We start from the raw sequence: 20,402 nt of genomic DNA, 5'->3' as shown, positions 1-20,402 counted from the left end.
TTTCTTCCTGGGTAGGATGAGATCCTCCCTTTTGGGGTGGTGTTCCCACTATTCCGTCTATAATCTCATGCGCAATACCGGGATCAATATTAATGAAATTTCCCTTGGCCATGCAATCCAAGAGTTGTCTATGCGTCATGTTTAACCCAACATAAAAATTGTGAAGAAGAATTCTAAAGTTCACCTCTAGGGTGCACTTACGATAATATTCCATCATCCTATACCAAGCATCTTTTAAGTTTTCTCCTTGCCGTTGCTTGAAGTGAAGAACTTCAAACTCGGGAGACATAGGAGCGGATAAGGAATTCGACATAGCGACAGGTAAGCAAACTAACACACGAGCAAACAAAAGGCAAAGGGAAAAAGAGGAGGAGATTGGGAAAGAGAGGGCGAATAAAACGGCAAGGGTGAAGTGGGGGAGAGGAAAACGAGAGGCAAATGGCAAATAATGTAATGCGAGAGATAGAGATTGTGATGGGTACTTGGTATGTTGACTTTTGCGTAGGCTTCCCCGGCAACGGCGCCAGAAATGGCTCGTTGACGGGAGAGTAAATCTTGACTTGACTTGGCGTAGGCCTCCCCGGCAACGGCGCCAGAAATGGCTCGTTGACGGGAGAGTAAATCTTGACTTGACTTGGTGTAGGCCTCCCCGGCAACGGCGCCAGAAATCCTTCTTGCTACATCTCGAGCTAGCGTTGGTTTTCCCTGAAGAGGAGGGGGTGATGCAGCACAGTAGCGTAAGTATTTCCCTCAGTTTTTGAGAACCAAGGTATCAATCCAGTAGGAGGTCACGCGCAAGTCCCTCATACCTGCACAAAATGGTAGCAACTCGCAACCAACGCTTAGGGGTTGTTAATCCCTTCACGGTCACTTACGAGAGTGAGATCCGATAGAGATAATATTTTTGGTATAAAGATCCAAAGTAAAAAGTAAAAGCAAAACAAGTAAAATAAAGTAATGGAGATTGATATGATGAGAATAGACCCGGGGGCCATAGGTTTCACTAGTGGCTTCTCTCAAGAGCATAGATATTCTACTGTGGGTGAACAAATTACTGTTGAGAAATTGATAGAATTGAGCATAGTTATGAGGTTATCTAGGTATGATCATGTATATAGGCATCACGTCCGGTGAGAAGATCACATTCCCGAAGGTTTCATTCCGTTTGGACTCCGTTTGATATTCTGTTTCCTTGAAATACTGAAATAGGCAAAAAACCGCAATTCTGGGCTAGGCCTCCGGTTAATAGGTTAGTCCCAAAAATAATATAAAAGTGGAAAATAAAGCCCAATATAGTCCAAAACAGTAGATAAAGTAGCATGGAGCAATCAAAAATTATAGATACGCTGGAGACGTATCACTGGACCATGAATTTCCAGTGGGATTCAAGCCCGTAAACATAGAGGCGTACGACAGAACAACAGACCCTGGGGTCTGGATCGAGGATTATATCCTCCACATACACATGTCCAGAGGAGATGACCTCCACGCCATAAAATACTTACCCCTCAAGCTTCAAGGTCCAGCCCGGCATTGCCTCAAAAGCCTTCCCGAAAACACCATTGGAAGTTGGGAAGAGCTTGAGGATGCTTTCCGGGCAAATTTTCAAGGGACCTATGTCCGCCCTCCAGATGCAGACGATCTCACTCACATAACTCAACAGCCCAGAGAGTCAGCCCGGAGAGTTAGCCCGGAAATTCTGGAACAGATTTCTTACTAAAAAGAATCAGATAGTCAACTGTCCGGACGCCGAAGCCCTAGCTGCTTTTAAGCATAACGTTCGAGATGAATGGCTCGCCAGACACCTCGGCTAAGAAAAGCCAAGAACAATGGCCGCATTAACAAGCCTCATGACCCGCTTTTGCGCAGGAGAGGACAGCTGGTTGGCAAGATGTAGCACCAGCGACCCAAGTACATACGAAGTTAGGGATGGAAACGGAAAACCCCGACGCAGCAAGGACCAGCGCCGGAATAAGAGAAACAGCCCAAAGAGCATGGCGGTCAACGCCGGATTCAAAAGCTCGCGGCAGAATCAGAGAAAGCCGCCCCTCAAGGATAACAGGGACGAGCTATCCAACTTAAACAAAATCTTGGACAAGATATGTCAAATACACAGTACTCCCGGGAAGCCTGCGAACCATACCCACAGAGATTGTTGGGTTTTCAAGCAATCCGGCAAACTCAACGCCGAACACAAGGGGCTCGACACACCAAGTGAGGACCATGACGAACCCCACAAGTAGAGCACCAGGAAACAAAAGGATTTCTCACAAGAAGTCAAAACAGTAAACTTACTTCATGTGATGAACAGAATGGCGCCAACAGAGATACGCGCCATACGTCCTATCCCAAAGGAGTCTCGCCAATGGTTGTTAAAACCGATCACCTTCGATCATCAGGTTTACTCTAGAAGTATCCGGAACGTAGGCTGGACTGCCTTGGTATTAGATCCAATAATCGGTGGACTCCACTTTACAAATGTCCTGATGGACGGCGACAGTGGTCTAAACCTGTTATACCAGGACACAATCCGCAACATGGGGATAGACCCAACAAAAATTCGCCATAGCAAAACCTCCTTTCAAGGGGTAACGCCAGGCGCGGATGACCGTTGCATGAGTTCTTTCCGGCTAGAAGTTATGTTTGGCTCCCCCGATAACTTCCGTCGCAAACAGCTAACTTTCCACATCGCCCCATTCTCAAGTAGCTATCAAGCACGGCTGGGACGCGAAGCTTTCGCCCGCTTTAACGCAATACCGCATTACGCATCTCTTACGCTTAAGATGCCCGGTCCACGAGGCATCATCTCATTAAAGGGAAAACATTGAGTGTTCCTCCCGCGCGGAAGACAGTGCGACTGCCTTGACAGCCCCACAATAAAGCGGCTTCACCAGCCAAAGCACCTAAACAGGTCGTCAAGACCACGGACACGGCTAGACGAGTCCGGCATAAACATATAATTGATAAAGGCTTAATAGACGTATACCCCTGTACTAGGGGCTCCGCGCATATAAAACAAGAGACAATAAAGCTCAATTTTATCCATTTCGATTTATACTTTGTTTATTTAGTATAACTCATGTTCGGCACGATCTTTCTTCAACTAAGTTCCTCTCTTTTACAGATGAACACCGTGCTACGCCCGTCCAGGATACGGCACAATGGAGACACAGGCGCAAACGTGCAGCAGGGACCCGTTCCAAGGATTCTTTTCAGATTAAGACCCTGCGTAAACCTTTTTTACTGTATCTTGTTGATACACATCCCCTGGTTTCTTGGTATAACCAAGGAGGAGGCTGGCGTTTTGGCATGTGGCCACGTCAGAGTTTTGCGTGTACCTGGACACTAGGGGCTTATTACTAAGGGTGTTACCCCGCCCACCCTCATAAAGACCGAATACCTTAGGGAGTGTTCGGCGTCGCGAGTTTGGCCTTATATGCATCAGCTCTGAATCATGTCTTTGGTCAAATGATGGGTTTGCCCGGCTCCTGTGTTTTGCTACCTTACGTTCCGCTCTATCGGCTAAGGCGGCACCAGGAGAACTACTGCGATTGTGCCCCGGTTCGGCCAGGCGAGCACCTCAGTAGAGAAAGCCGAAAACTGACTGTCATGATATAGCGTGAGACTGGTCAACCACTCGATGACTTACCGGAATCTTTAGGATTCCTCCGCATTAACGAAGGGCCGCTTCCCGGCCAGGCACATACGTGCCCCGAGATCGGGCGAGCGCAGGCGCCACCAGGGGCTATATAAGTAGCCTCACTGTCAAACTCCTATGGCTAAGTGAAAGTGATAAAGCATCATAGTCTGATTGCCTAGTTCGCTGCGCTATCACCTCCTTTGTAGGACCAAGACGTTGGATCAAGTGTGAAAATGCGCCTTCTGCGAACACCCCCGCATTATGTGCGTGGGGGCTGAAGCCGACGACTGCCATCTTTCAGATTATATATACATATATGCTAAACGGCCGCACAGGAGGTATTATAATACTTGCAGGCACAAGTATAAAAAGCTTCTACAATTTATCAAAATATTGTTTTACAATAATATATGCTATTCGAATATAGTATCCTTCGAGCATTGCGTCTCTATTAAACGAGCGCCTTGCAGAACTTCCTGAAAATAGTGCTCGGCAGGTATTCGGCTTCCATCCGAGTCTGGGGATGCAACAGCGGTGGCCTCCATTTCTGCCCAATATGTCTTGACACGGGTGTCGTGGGTTTGTCACGGCAGATGTTCTCGTGAAAGGACTTAGTCGTGGAGCCATCGCTACGGGTTAGCTTAAAGGGGTTAAACCGGACAAAGGGACACGGGAGTTTATACTAGTTCGGCCCCTTCGATGAAGGTAAAAGCCTACGTCTAGTTGTGATTGGTATTGCTAGGGGTTCGAAGGCCAGGGAGCGAATCCGCTTTGTCTGGCTCTTGAGTTGTTCTCTCCCCTTGAACCGCCGCTGGGTCACCCCTTTATATACTCAGGAGGACCCCGGCCGGTCTACAGAATCCCGAGGCTGGCTCATACAAGTGTCCGCCTCGGTCTCCTCTTTCCTATCTTACAATGCAAGTTTATACAATCATGGCGGTTTACTACCATGGGCCCTAAATCGCCTGCGAGCTCTGGGCCTCTAAGCCTTATCCGTAAAGCGCCATCTTCTGGGTTTCCTTGGGCTTCAGTATAGGTGAAGGTGAACCGGCCCCTCTTGGGCAGTTTACCCTTAGTGGTTATATCCTCAACATTAGGCCCCAGATTGATTTGAACCTGTTCATGTCAATCTTCAATCCTTAGAAAAACTACCTGAATTTCTGACAATTCTTGTAAACCGCCATATTGTCTTCTCCCTGTGAACTTTGGTGAACCGCCATGACGTCATCTTCTGTCACTACAGTAAATCATTGTGACGTCATACCTGTATAAAAAGATTTATGAAGATTCCCTTCTCTTTAATTAATTCCCAAAGATCGAGGCGACAGCTGCATCCTCTTTTGCCGCTTCCGACTCCTCAATTTTTGCGCCTGCTGTTTTATCCCACTTCCCTTATAAATAAGACCGGGGCACCTTCCATTCCCCCCCTTTCCTATTCGCATCGTCTTCCTCCTCACGACCCGAAGACCTCAAGCATCGTCACCGCCGCCGTCGTCGATCTTCCAGTCTGCACCAACTAGGCCGCTGCATCACCCTGTTCGTACCAAATCTCTTGAGATACTCCGCCGCTGCGTGTCCCTGGTAAATACTCCTTTCCTTTACTTGATAAATCTACATTAGGGTTTCAAAATTTCTTCGGTGTTCGTCAGTGTTCATCAGTACATTTTCTGCTTTTCCTTTAGCATCTTACTGAATCTAGCCAGGCCTGATAGTTTCCCCTTGCGGCTGGATCTGTAGCTTTAATCTGCCGTACTACAACATCTTACTGTCCCTGTATAAATCCTTATCTGAACCTTCTCTGTTCTGTTTAACACCATTGTAGGGCTCAGAAAAATTTGTTTTTTCAACAACGGTAGATCCAAAATTATATCACCATCTTGTGAAACTTGTTTCCGCAACACTTAGCAAATTTTCAGATTGGGTTGTGCCTCCCATGGGCGGTTTAACCTTTAGTAATTGATAATCCGTCATATGTCATTAGCCCTCTCTTAAACTGCCATCTAGACTCGAATAGCAATGTCTGGTTCGCTTCATACGTATACCTTGAATTGCCGGCTTAACATTGACAAACACATATGAACCGTCAATCATAAACCGTCCATTTTCCTTTTACAGACTTAGTAAGATGATGAAGCAATTCGCTGCTTGCAACTGGGTTCCATCTCAGATCACAGAAACGCAAATCAATGCATATGTCACCACAGGCGCTTTAGCTTCAAAAAATGTCCTCCATTGGTGAGTTCCTGGCCCTGAGTGCCCTCCTGAGCCTCAAGATGGAGAAGTGATTGTGTTCATGCAACATTTAGCTCGAGGTTTAGTCCTCCCGGATCAAAAAAATTCGGGGATGTTCTTGCCATCTTCCAACTTCATCCTCAAGACATTGGACCAAATTCTGTGTCCAACATATGCGATTTCCAAGTATTCTGTGAGGTTTACCTGCAAGATGAACCAACTGTCGATCTCTTTCAAGATCTCTTTCACTTAAACCGCCGGATTGAATTTTCTGACGGACCCAATACTGAACTTGGTGGTGTGTCGATCCAAAAGAGGAAAGAGGTTGAATTTCCTCACGCCAAACTTCACAGCCATCCAAAAGACTGGAACCAAACTTGGTTCTACTGTCAGAATACTGCCCCTGCTAAAGAGAATCCTTTACCGGGCTACCGTCCGCACCGGCTCAGCAATAATCACCCTTTACCTAGAGATTGTCTGCAAAAGACCTACAAGCCTATGCACCTCAACTCGCCAAACTCCGGGCTTTCCTTGCCAACGGTTTAACTGGTGTTGATCTCGTCCGCTGTTGGATTTCATGGTGCATTCTACCTTTAAGCCGCCGCCCCGGATTGATGTTTGAATATACCGGCAACACCAATGATCCACAACGGTTTAATGAAATAGAACTGACTGATGATGAAGTCACTAAAGGTGTAAAGAAAATACTTGACGAACCGCTCACCGTATGTACTCAAATTGGTCTGCGCCCTTTTTATGCCTCCAACAAACCGCCAGCGGTAAAGACTTTAACCTTGTACTTTTCCTGATCCTTCTCCGCTTTAACACTGCTATAATAACCCTTTATGCAATCTCGCAGGCCAGTAGCTCCTTCTGGAAAAGGAAATCTCAAGACAAAGCGGCTAAGGCTCCTCGTGTTAAGACCAAGGTCATTAAGAGAGCTGCCAAAAAGAAAACTGCTGAGTCTTCGGAACCACCAGAGGATGTCGGTGACTCGGCTGAAGAGGTAAAGTTTGACTCCCTTGACTTCTATTCATATATTTTACTGATAATGATTACTCCCAGGATGATGCGGAGGCCAGCCATGCAGATCATGTTGAGGTAATTTGTCTTTCTGACTCAGAACTTGTGCCGGTTCAACGATTTCGCCGTGCAGATCAGAAAGTGAAATGCTCTCACCCTGTTGCTCAATTGGATCAAAAACTTTCTTTGAAGACACAACAAACCGAAGGGCGTCGCACAACCCGACATAGTGGTCAACATGTCACTTCTTCCGGTTTACCTCGTACACCAAACCGGAAACGTCGTCCATAGGTTGCTTGTTCTCCTGAAAAACGTTATCTTTTGAAAGGTTTCTTCCGATGCCCTCTCAATCCATCTGATTCAAATTACCAGGTATCTTCTAATTCGTCTGGCGGTTCATCAACCACTCAGCTGCCTCCACTGAAAACTGTCCCTGGGTAAGCATGCAGCCCTCCCTTCTCCTTCATAATTCGATTAATCATGCTAATCCTTGTTTTAATATTAGTGCCAAAGCTCGTCTGAGTAAGAAGGCTAAGGCTAGTGCTCCTACCGGCGAAGTCGAACCGGAGGAAACTCCTGAAAATGCTGATAAATATCTTGATAATATCATGGATGATTCTGTCCTGCCGGAGCCAGCTAACAACGCTGATCCGCCGGAAGCTGATCCGGCCACACATGAGGGCACCTCAAGTCCACATGCTATACCTGCAAGTCCGGTTGCTGATCCACTGAGCTCAACTGTTAATCCGCCAAGCCCTGCTACCACTCCTAACCCAGCCAAAGATGATGACGTTATTGTTACTGGCACTGCTTATACCGCTCCGGGCAATCCAGTTATCTTGGCAAAACATACCGCCAAGGATGAGTTTACTTCTATGGGCAAGGGGAAGATGGAAGCTGACTTGTCAAAATATGCTAATCTTTCTGCCCAGGATCTTCATTCCGGATTCTTGAACCGGTTTTATACAAGCCGGAGTACTCTACAAGCCGAGATAATGAAGCTGATTTGGTAAATCTGATGAAGGAACGCTATGAGGTAAACATTTTCATCCTTATCTTTGTATTTTCACTGCCTTGTATCTTGTAGCCCCAAGGGCCGATTTAGCTTGTAAAGACAAACTGGGACTTTTGACTTTTAAGTTTTTGAACAAATATACATTAGCCCCCAAGTGCTAGGATTGAAACTTGTATTAATCCTCGGGACATTGAATAAGCAGTAGGAAAGAAGCAATCCGCATTAACCCCCAAGTGCCAGGATTGAAACTTGTATTAATCCTCGGGACTTTGAATAAGCAGTAGGAAAAGAAGCAATCCGCATTAGCCCCCAAGTGCCAAGTGTATAACCAGTTGTATGCTTGGGACTTTTGATAAAATATTGATATGCTCCTCTGATTGTGGAAGGCTGATATAAACCATCAACAGACGCAAATTGCTGATCTTCAAGAGAGTATCAAATCCTATCAAGAAGAATCTTCTAAAGACAAAGATGAGCTTCGAGCCGCTTTAACTTCCATGGAATGACTTAAGGAAGAATTCAAGACTGAACGTGCCAATTGGGACACTGAGAAGGATACATTGCTGAAACGGGCTGAAGACGCCGAGTCCGCTCTTAAACCGGTGGCAGAAGAGCTTTCTGGGTTGAAGCGTCAAGTGAACGCCATGACCTCCGCAGTATTTGGTAAGTACTCCTAGCAAGGCATCTAAAATATCCATCTTGTAAGGTGCCGGTTGAAATATGAAATTCTTAAACCATTGCAGGTAGCCGCATTACTCATCTGGGCTCAGATGTACGGATGAAGCTGAAAGCAGCATATACTCTGCTTGAACAACTATACGCCGATGCTCAACGGGTTATCTGCGCAGCATCCTACGACAATCCAGCCCCAACACTGATCAAGGACACTCTGGCAAGGTTGTCCATGGCACCAGCATAGATAGAAGAGGTAAAGTGATCTGCTGCCAGGGCTGGCGCTTTGTTGGCACTCACCCGAGCCAAGGCGTGGATAGCCGACTTGGATCCGGTTGACCTTGCCAAAGGTTTTCCAAGCACACAAGAAAACGGGGCAGATTTTGATGATGAAGCCCTTAAAAAAGTGACAAGGGAAATGCGTCCTCTGGCAAGTCAGCTGGCAGAAGATGCTAACTTGACTGTTCACCGGTCTTATTATGATGCCAACAACAAACGGGTTAATGATGTCATGTCGGAAGCGCAAAATCTTATTCCGCCAATCCGTAAGCACACTTATGCCCCTGACATTGATCCGTCGGAACTTATCAGTGAAGAAGCTATCTTTCAGGCCTTAATCCGGATTGACTGGACCACCGCAAACTTCCAGCCGCTAGGTGGGGAGGAGGAGGCCGATCCGACGCCAAATGACCCATCAACTTCACATCAACATGGTAATGAGGCTTGATCCGGCAATTAGAGTGATGCTCCATAAACTTTGTTCTGTTGGAAACACCATACTTTGGGCCTTCAAGCACCTTGTAATAGGCTAGTGAAAATACTTTAATCCGTTGCCATCGTGCACTGGGATACACTTTGCGTTGATCCGTCATGATAATTTCAATACTAGCTTATGTATTTTCACAATATTATGCAATCCCTGTGTCTGCATAAGAAAAATCTGTCCGGGCGGTTTACCACCGGACGGGTCAAAATACCCAACACAACTTGGTAAGAAACTATGGTTGCAGCAACAATAAATCATACCTATGATACGAAACATTGTTGTTGGTTTACCAATTGTGATTTTAAGAAGGGTGAAAACCCAACTTCCACCATACCATGCTGGTATATATGATATAGAACCGGGTTGTGATGAACACCGGACGATTGCTGGAGACAAGGTTGTTGGGTTTCGTAGTAATTTCAAAAAATTTCCTACGCACACGCAAGATCATGTGATGCATAGCAACGAGGGGGAGAGTGTTGTCTACGTACCCAATGCAGACCGACTGCGGAAGCGATGACACGACGTAGAGGAAGTAGTCGTACGTCTTCACGATCCAACCGATCAAGCACCGAAACTACGGCACCTCCGAGTTCGAGCACACGTTCAGCTTGATGACGATCCCCGGACTCCGATCCAGCAAAGTGTCGGGGTAGAGTTTCGTCAGCACGACGGCGTGGTGACGATCTTGATGAACTACAGCAGCAGGGCTTCGCCTAAACTCTGCTACAGTATTATCGAGGTATATGGTGGCAGGGGGCACCGCACACGGCTAAGGAATAGATCATGTGGATCAACTTGTGTGTTCTAGGGTGCCTCTACCTCAGTATATAAAGGAGCCAAGGGGGGAGAGGGGCGCCGGCCAGGGAGAGAGGCGCAGGAGGAGTCCTACTCCTTCCGGGAGTAGGACTACCCCCCAATCCTATTCCAACTAGGATTCCCCGAGGGGGAAAGAGGGAGAGGGGTGGCCGGCCACCTCTCCTAGTCCTAATAGGACTAGGGGAAGGGGGAGGCGTGCAGCCCTTATGGTCAGCCCTTTCATCTTTCCACTAAGGCCCATGAAGGCCCATATGGCTCCCCGGGTGTTCCGGTAACCTCCCGGTAACCCGGTAAAATCCCGATTTCACCCGGAACACTTCCGATGTCCAAACATAGGCTTCCAATATATCAATCTTTATGTCTCGACCATTTCGAGACTCCTCGTCATGTCCGTGATCACATCCGGGACTCCGAACAACCTTCGGTACATCAAAATGCATAAACTCATAATGTAACTGTCATCGTAACCTTAAGCGTGCGGACCCTACGGGTTCGAGAACAATGTAGACATGACCGAGACACGTCTCCGGTCAATAACCAATAGCGGGACCTGGATGCCCATATTGGCTCCTACATATTCTACGAAGATCTTTATCAGTCAGACCGCATAACAACATACGTTGTTCCCTTTGTCATCGGTATGTTACTTGCCCGAGATTCGATCGTCGGTATCCAATACCTAGTTCAATCTCGTTACTGGCAAGTCTCTTTACTCGTTCCGTAATACATCATCTCACAACTAACATATTAGTTGTAATGCTTGCAAGGCTTATGTGATGTGTATTACCGAGAGGGCCCAGAGATACCTCTCCGACAATCAGAGTGACAAATCCTAATCTCGAAATACGCCAACCCAACATCTACCTTTGGAGACACCTGTAATGCTCCTTTATAATCACCCAGTTACGTTGTGATGTTTGGTAGCACCCAAAGTGTTCCTCCGGCAAACGGGAGTTGCATAATCTCATAGTCATAGGAACATGTATAAGTCATGAAGAAAGCAATAGCAACATACTAAACGATCGGGTGCTAAGCTAATGGAATGGGTCATGTCAATCAGATCATTCAACTAATGATGTGACCTCGTTAATCAAATAACAACTCATTGTTCATGGTCAGGAAACATAACCATCTTTGATTAACGAGCTAGTCAAGTAGAGGCATACTAGTGACACTTTATTTGTCTATGTATTCACACACATGTATTATGTTTCCGGTTAATACAATTCCAGCATGAATAATAAACATTTATCATGATTATAAGGAAATAAATAATAACTTTATTATTGCCTCTAGGGCATATTTCCTTCAGTCTCCCTCTTGCACTACAGTCAATAGTCTAGATTACATTGTAATGATTCTAACACCCATGGAACTTTGGTGTTGATCATGTTTTGCTCATGGAAGAGGCTTAGTCAACGGGTCTGCAACATTCAGATCCGTATGTATCTTGCAAATCTCTATGTCTCCCACCTGGACTAGATCCCGGATGGAGTTGAAGCGTCTCTTGATGTGTTTGGTCCTTTTGTGAAATCTGGATTCCTTTGCCAAGGCAATTGCACCAGTATTGTCACAAAAGATTTTCATTGGACCCGATGCATTAGGTATGACACCTAGATCGGATATGAACTCCTTCATCCAGACTCCTTCGTTCGCTGCTTCCGAAGCAGCTATGTACTCCGCTTCACATGTAGATCCCGCTACGACGCTTTGTTTAGAACTGCACCAACTGACAGCTCCACCGTTTAATGTAAACACGTATCCGGTTTGCGATTTAGAATCGTCCGGATCAGTGTCAAAGCTTGCATCAACGTAACCTTTTACGGTGAGCTCTTTGTCACCTCCATATACGAGAAACATATCCTTAGTCCTTTTCAGGTATTTCAGGATGTTCTTGACCGCTGTCCAGTGATCCACTCCTGGATTACTTTGGTACCTCCCTGCTAAACTTATAGCAAGGCACACATCAGGTCTGGTACACAGCATTGCATACATGATAGATCCTATGGCTGATGCATAGGGAACATCTTTCATATTCTCTCTATCTTCTGCAGTGGTCGGGCATTGAGTCTTACTCAACTTCACACCTTGTAACACAGGCAAGAATCCTTTCTTTGCTTGATCCATTTTGAATTTCTTCAAAATCTTGTCAAGGTATGTGCTTTATGAAAGTCCAATTAAGCGTCTTGATCTATCTCTATAGATCTTAATGCCTAATATGTAAGCAGCTTCACCGAGGTCTTTCATAGAAAAACTTTTATTCAAGTATCCCTTTATGCTATCCAGAAATTCTATATCATTTCCAATCAGCAATATGTCATCCACATATAATATCAGAAATGCTACAGAGCTCCCACTCACTTTCTTGTAAATACAGGCTTCTCCGAAAGTCTGTATAAAACCAAATGCTTTGATCACACTATCAAAACGTTTATTCCAACTCCGAGAGGCTTGCACCAGTCCATAAATGGATCGCTGGAGCTTGCACACTTTGTTAGCTCCCTTTGGATCGACAAAACCTTCCGGTTGCATCATATACAACTCTTCTTCTAGAAATCCATTCAGGAATGCAGTTTTGACATCCATCTACCAAATTTCATAATCATAAAATGCGGCAATCGCTAACATGATTCGGACGGACTTAAGCATCGCTACGGGTGAGAATGTCTCATCGTAGTCAATCCCTTGAACTTGCCGAAAACCTTTTGCGACAAGTCGAGCTTTGTAGACAGTAACATTACCATCAGCGTCAGTCTTCTTCTTAAAGATCCATTTATTTTCAATTGCTTGCCGATCATCGGGCAAGTCAACCAAAGTCCATACTTTGTTCTCATACATGGATCCCATCTCAGATTTCATGGCTTCAAGCCACTTTGCGGAATCTGGGCTCACCATCGCTTCTTCATAGTTCGTAGGTTCATCATGATCTAGTAGCATGACTTGCAGAACAGGATTACCGTACCACTCTGGTGCGGATCTTACTCTGGTTGATCTACGAGGTTCAGTAGTATCTTGATCTGAAGTTTCATGATCATTATCATTGGCTTCCTCACTAACTGGTGTAGGTGTCACTGAAACAGTTTTCTGTGATGTACTACTTTCCAGTAAGGGAGCAGGTACGGTTACCTCATCAAGTTCTACTTTCCTCCCACTCACTTCTTTCGAGAGAAACTCCTTCTCTAGAAAGGATCCATTCTTAGCAACAAATGTCTTGCCTTCGGATCTGTGATAGAAGGTGTACCCAACAGTTTCCTTTGGGCATCCTATGAAGACACATTTCTCTGATTTGGGTTCGAGCTTATCAGGTTGAAGCTTTTTCACATAAGCATCGCAGCCCCAAACTTTAAGAAACGACAACTTTGGTTTCTTGCCAAACCACAGTTCATAAGGCGTCGTCTCAACGGATTTTGATGGTGCCCTATTTAACGTGAATGCGGCCGTCTCTAAAGCATAACCCCAAAACGATAGCGGTAAATCAGTAAGAGACATCATAGATCGCACCATATCCAGTAAAGTACGATTACGACGTTCGGACACACCATTACGCTGTGGTGTTCCAGGTGGCGTGAGTTGCGAAACTATTCCATAATTTTTCAAATGTACACCAAACTCGTAACTCAAATATTCTCCTCCACGATCAGATCGTAGAAACTTTATTTTCTTGTTACGATGATTTTCAACTTCACTCTGAATTTCTTTGAACTTTTCAAATGTTTCAGACTTATGTTTCATTAAGTAGATATACCCATATCTGCTTAAATCATCTGTGAAGGTGAGAAAATAACGATATCCGCCACGAGCCTCAATATTCATCGGACCACATACATCAGTATGTATGATTTCCAACAAATCTGTTGCTCTCTCCATAGTACCGGAGAATGGTGTTTTAGTCATCTTGCCCATGAGGCACGGTTCGCAAGTACCAAGTGATTCATAATCAAGTGGTTCCAAAAGTCCATCAGTATGGAGTTTCTTCATGCGCTTTATACCGATATGACCTAAACGACAGTGCCACAAATAAGTTGCACTTTCATTATCAACTCTGCATCTTTTGGCTTCAACATTATGAATATGTGTATTACTACTATCGAGATTCAATAAGAATAGACCACTCTTCAAGGGTGCATGACCATAAAAGATATTATTCATATAAATAGAACAACCATTATTCTCTGATTTAAATGAATAACCGTCTCGCATTAAACAAGATCCAGATATAATGTTCATGCTCAACGCTAGCACCAAATAACAATTATTTAGGTCTAATATTAATCCCGAAGGTAGATGTAGAGGTAGCGTGCCGACCGCGATCACATCGACCTTGGAACCGTTTCCCACGCGCATCGTCACCTCGTCCTTTGCCAGTGCCCGCTTATTCCGTAGTCCCTATTTCGAGTTGCAAATATTAGCAACAGAACCAGTATCAAATACCCAGGTGCTACTGCGAGCTCTAGTAAGGTACACATCAATAACATGTATATCACATATACCTTTGTTCACCTTGCCATCCTTATTATCCGCCAAATACTTGGGGCAGTTCCGCTTCCAGTGACCAGTCTGCTTGCAGTAGAAGCACTCAGTTTCAGGCTTAGGTCCAGACTTGGGTTTCTTCTCTTGAGTAGCAACTTGCTTGCCATTCTTTTTGAAGTTCCCCTTCTTCTTCCCTTTGCCATTTTTCTTGAAACTAGTGGTCTTGTTAACCATCAACACTTGATGCTCCTTGATTTCTACCTCCGCAGCTTTCAGCATTGCGAAGAGCTCGGGAATAGTCTTGTTCATCCCTTGCATATTATAGTTCATCACGAAGCTCTTGTAGCTCGGTGGCAGTGATTGGAGAATTCTGTCAATGACGCAATCATCCGGAAGATTAACTCCCAATTGAATCAAGTGATTATTATACCCAGACATTTTGAGTATATGCTCACTAACAGAACTGTTCTCCTCCATCTTGCAGCTATAGAACTTATTGGAGACTTCATATCTCTCAATTCGGGCATTTGCTTGAAATATTAACTTCAACTCCTGGAACATCTCATATGCTCCATGACGTTCAAAACGTCGTTGAAGTCCCGATTCTAAGCCGTAAAGCATGGCACACTGAACTATCGAGTAGTCATCAGCTTTGCTCTGCCAGACGTTCATAACATCTGGTGTTGCTCCAGCAGCAGGCCTGGCACCCAGCGGTGCTTCCAGGACGTAATTGTTCTGTGTAGCAATGAGGATAATCCTCAAGTTACGGACCCAGTCCGTGTAATTGCTACCATCATCTTTCAACTTTGTTTTCTCAAGGAACGCATTAAAATTCAACGGAACAACAGCACGAGCCATCTATCTACAATCAACATAAACAAACAAGATACTATCAGGTACTAAGTTCATGATAAATTTAAGTTCAATTAATCATATTACTTAAGAACTTCCACTTAGATAGACATCCCTCTAATCTTCTAAGTGATTACGTGATCCAAATCAACTAAACCATAACCGATCATCACGTGAGATGGAGTAGTTTTCAATGGTGAACATCGTTTATGTTGATCATATCTACTATATGATTCACGCTCGACCTTTCGGTCTCCGTGTTCCGAGGCCATATCTGCATATGCTAGGCTCGTCAAGTTTAACCTGAGTATTCTGCGTGTGCAAAACTGGCTTGCACCCGTTGTAGATGGACGTAGAGCTTATCACACCCAATCATCACGTGGTGTCTGGGCACGACGAACTTTGGCAACGGTGCATACTCAGGGAGAACACTTCTTGATAATTTAGTGAGAGATCATCTTATAATGCTACCGTCAATCAAAGCAAGATAAGATGCATAAAAGGATAAACATCACATGCAATCAATATAAGTGATATGATATGGCCATCATCATATTGTGCTTGTGATCTCCATCTCCGAAGCACTGTCATGATCACCATCGTCACCGGCGCGACACCTTGATCTCCATCGTAGCATCGTTGTCGTCTCGCCAATCTTATGCTTCCATGACTATCACTACCGTTTAGTAATAAAGTAAAGCATTACATCGCGATTGCACTGCATACAATAAAGCGACAACCATATGGCTCCTGCCAGTTGCCGATAACTCGGTTACAAAACATGATCATCTCATACAATAAAATTCAGCATCATGCTTTGACCATATCACATCACAACATGCCCTGCAAAAACAAGTTAGACGTCCTCTACTTTGTTGTTGCAAGTTTTACATGGCTGCTACGGGCTTAAGTAAGAACCAATCTCACCTACGCATCAAAACCACAACGATAGTTTGTCAAATAGACTCCGTTTTAACCTTCGCAAGGACCGGGCGTAGCCATACTTGGTTCAACTAAAGTTGGAGAGACAGTCGCTCGCAAGCCATCTATGTGCAAAGCACGTCGAGGGAACCGGTCTCGCGTAAGCGTATGCGTAAGGTTGGTCCGGGTCGTCTCATCCAACAATACCGCCGAACCAAAGTATGACATGCTGGTAGGTAGTATGACTTGTATCGTCCACAACTCACTTGTGTTCTACTCGTGCATATAACATCAACATAAATAAACTAGGCTCGAATGCCACTGTTGGGTTTCGTAGTAATTTCAAAAAATTTCCTACGCACACGCAAGATCATGTGATGCATAGCAACGAGGGGGAGAGTGTTGTCTACGTACCCAACGCAGACCGACTGCGGAAGCGATGACACGACGTAGAGGAAGTAGTCGTACGTCTTCACGATCCAACCGATCAAGCACCGAAACTACGGCACCTCCGAGTTCGAGCACACGTTCAGCTCGATGACGATCCCCGGACTCCGATCCAGCAAAGTGTCGGGGTAGAGTTTCGTCAGCACGACGGCGTGGTGACGATCTTGATGAACTACAGCAGCAGGGCTTCGCCTAAACTCCGCTACAGTATTATCGAGGTATATGGTGGCAGGGGGCACCGCACACGGCTAAGGAATAGATCATGTGGATCAACTTGTGTGTTCTAGGGTGCCTCTACCTCAGTATATAAAGGAGCCAAGGGGGGAGAGGGGCGCCGGCCAGGGAGAGAGGCGCAGGAGGAGTCCTACTCCTTCCGGGAGTAGGACTCCCCCCAATCCTATTCCAACTAGGATTCCCCGAGGGGGAAAGAGGGAGAGGGGTGGCCGGCCACCTCTCCTAGTCCTAATAGGACTAGGGGAAGGGGGGAGGCGCGCAGCCCTTATGGGCAGCCCTTTCATCTTTCCACTAAGGCCCATGAAGGCCCATATGGCTCCCCGGGGGTTCCGGTAACCTCCCGGTAACCCGGTAAAATCCCGATTTCACCCGGAACACTTCCGATGTCCAAACATAGGCTTCCAATATATCAATCTTTATGTCTCGACCATTTCGAGACTCCTCGTCATGTCCGTGATCACATCCGGGACTCCGAACAACCTTCGGTACATCAAAATGCATAAACTCATAATGTAACTGTCATCGTAACCTTAAGCGTGCGGACCCTACGGGTTCAAGAACAATGTAGACATGACCGAGACACGTCTCCGGTCAATAACCAATAGCGGGACCTGGATGCCCATATTGGCTCCTACATATTTTACGAAGATCTTTATCGGTCAGACCGCATAACAACATACGTTGTTCCCTTTGTCATCGGTATGTTACTTGCCCGAGATTCGATCGTCGGTATCCAATACCTAGTTCAATCTCGTTACTGGCAAGTCTCTTTACTCGTTCCGTAATACATCATCTCACAACTAACATATTAGTTGTAATGCTTGCAAGGCTTATGTGATGTGTATTACCGAGAGGGCCCAGAGATACCTCTCCGACAATCGGAGTGACAAATCCTAATCTCGAAATACGCCAACCCAACATCTACCTTTGGAGACACCTGTAATGCTCCTTTATAATCACCCAGTTACGTTGTGACGTTTGGTAGCACCCAAAGTGTTCCTCCGGCAAACGGGAGTTGCATAATCTCATAGTCATAGGAACATGTATAAGTCATGAAGAAAGCAATAGCAACATACTAAACGATCGGGTGCTAAGCTAATGGAATGGGTCATGTCAATCAGATCATTGAACTAATGATGTGACCTCGTTAATAAAATAACAACTCATTGTTCATGGTCAGGAAACATAACCATCTTTGATTAACGAGCTAGTCAAGTAGAGGCATACTAGTGACACTTTATTTGTCTATGTATTCACACACATGTATTATGTTTCCGGTTAATACAATTCCAGCATGAATAATAAACATTTATCATGATTATAAGGAAATAAATAATAACTTTATTATTGCCTCTAGGGCATATTTCCTTACAAGGTGTCAAAGCCAGACCGATTTGAAGGATGCCGGGTTACCTTCAATTATATGCTTTAATAGAAGATCCGTAAGCCATACCGGGTTAAGAAACACCGGTTTAACATAAACCTTACGAAAAAACAAAAACTTGGCAAGAAGCAAACAAAAACCATGGTCAAGGCTTTTCAAGGGCTGCCAGGCCCAAATCGAGGCTTTTCATGGGCTGCCAGGGCACTGAGTTAAACCATTTTGATAAAGCCTTTTAAGATGGCCCTCCAACTAACCAATCATTGTTTTAACTTTGACAAGTTCAGGGTCTCAATGAGAGTAATTGTCAAACGTTCGACGGGTCGTGCCAGGATTACCTGGATAGGAGTGGCTTACTTGATGAAGGCAGGTTAACCCGGGGTTTTAGGTGAATACACCAGGCTTCCAAGCCATGGGTCGATACCCGGCTACAAGGGTCCTTTCAAACTCTTTGGTATTTGACACAAAGAGCCCCCAAGTAACCTTGTGAGCTGTGCTCAATGGGTGCCTATGTTTGAGTCGTGCTTTGAGCAATCAAACTCTCTTTGGCCCCTTGGGTGTGAAGCTCCCAAGCTAGGTGGTGGCATGGTAGCCGGGCTAACAGGTAGTACTGCGCTTTATTAGCTGAAGCCCCCAAGTTAACAGATATTTGAAGAAAAAACGGCGGAGGCCCTGCTTAATAGCAAGGATGCCAGTTTATTATATTGATCATAATATATACATTGTTGAAATATGTACATAAGAAAAGCTTGTGGCTTCAAGTGTAATAAGGCCATAGGAGAGCTATGTTCCATGGCCGCTGGGTCTCCTCCTCAGAGCTACGTGAGTCTTCTCGAACGTCAATGAGGTAGTATGATCCGTTGTGCAGATTTTTGCTGACCACAAAGGGCCCTTCCCAAGGTGGGGATAACTTGTGCATATCAGTCTGGTCTTGAATGAGCCGAAGTACCAAATCGCCTTCTTGAAAGGTTCTTGTCTTAACCCGGCGGCTGTGATAACGCCGCAGGTCTTGTTGATAAACCGCCAACCAAGCCAAAGCCATGTCCCGTTTCTCATCTAACAGGTCCAGCGCCTCTTGGCGTGCTTGCTCGTTGTCCGCTTCAACATAATTCGCGACCCGGGGCGAGTCGTGACGAATATCACTTGGGAGGACAGCTCAGCCCTGTAAACCATGAAAAAGGGTGTATATCCCGTAGATCGGTTTGGGGTGGTATTTATACTCCATAACACAGATGGTAATTCTTCCACCCAACAACCCGGCGTCTGCTTCAAAGGGACCATAAGCCGAGGCTTGATACCCTTCAGGATCTCTTGATTCGCCCTCTCAGCTTGACCATTAGACTGGGGGTGAGCCACGAACGCTACATCAAGTCGGATGTGCTCTCGTTGGCAAAACTCCTCCATCTCACCTTTAGAAAGGTTCGTACCATTATCTGTGATGATGCTGTGTGGAAAGCCAAAACGGAAAATAATCTTTTTGAGAAATTGAACCGCCGTGGCTGCATCACATTTACTGATGGGCTCCGCTTCGACCCATTTGGTGAACTTGTCAACCGCCACCAACAGGTGGGTCTTCTTGTCCTTGGAGCGCTTAAAGGGTCCAACCATATCAAGCCCCCAAGTAGCAAACGGCCAAGTGATGGGAATCATGCGTAACTCTTGAGCCGGAACATGAGCTCGACATGAAAATTTCTGACAAGCATCACACCACTTTACCAAGTCTACCGCATCAGAATGAGCTGTCAACCAGTAGAACGCATGTCGGAAAGCTTTAGCCACCAAGGATTTTGAACCGGCATGGTGACCGCAATCCCCTTCATGGATTTCATGTAGAATCTCTTGTCCTTCTTTAGGAGAAACACAACGTTGGAATACGCCTGAAATGCTAGAATGGTGTAACTCGCCATTGTGAACAACCATAGACTTGGAC

This window comes from Triticum urartu, chromosome 5A (genome assembly GCF_056163025.1).
Source record: "Triticum urartu cultivar PI428250 chromosome 5A, HENAU_Tu73, whole genome shotgun sequence".
NCBI classification, from domain to species: Eukaryota; Viridiplantae; Streptophyta; class Magnoliopsida; order Poales; family Poaceae; genus Triticum; species Triticum urartu.
Note: the sequence above shows the minus strand (reverse complement) of the source record.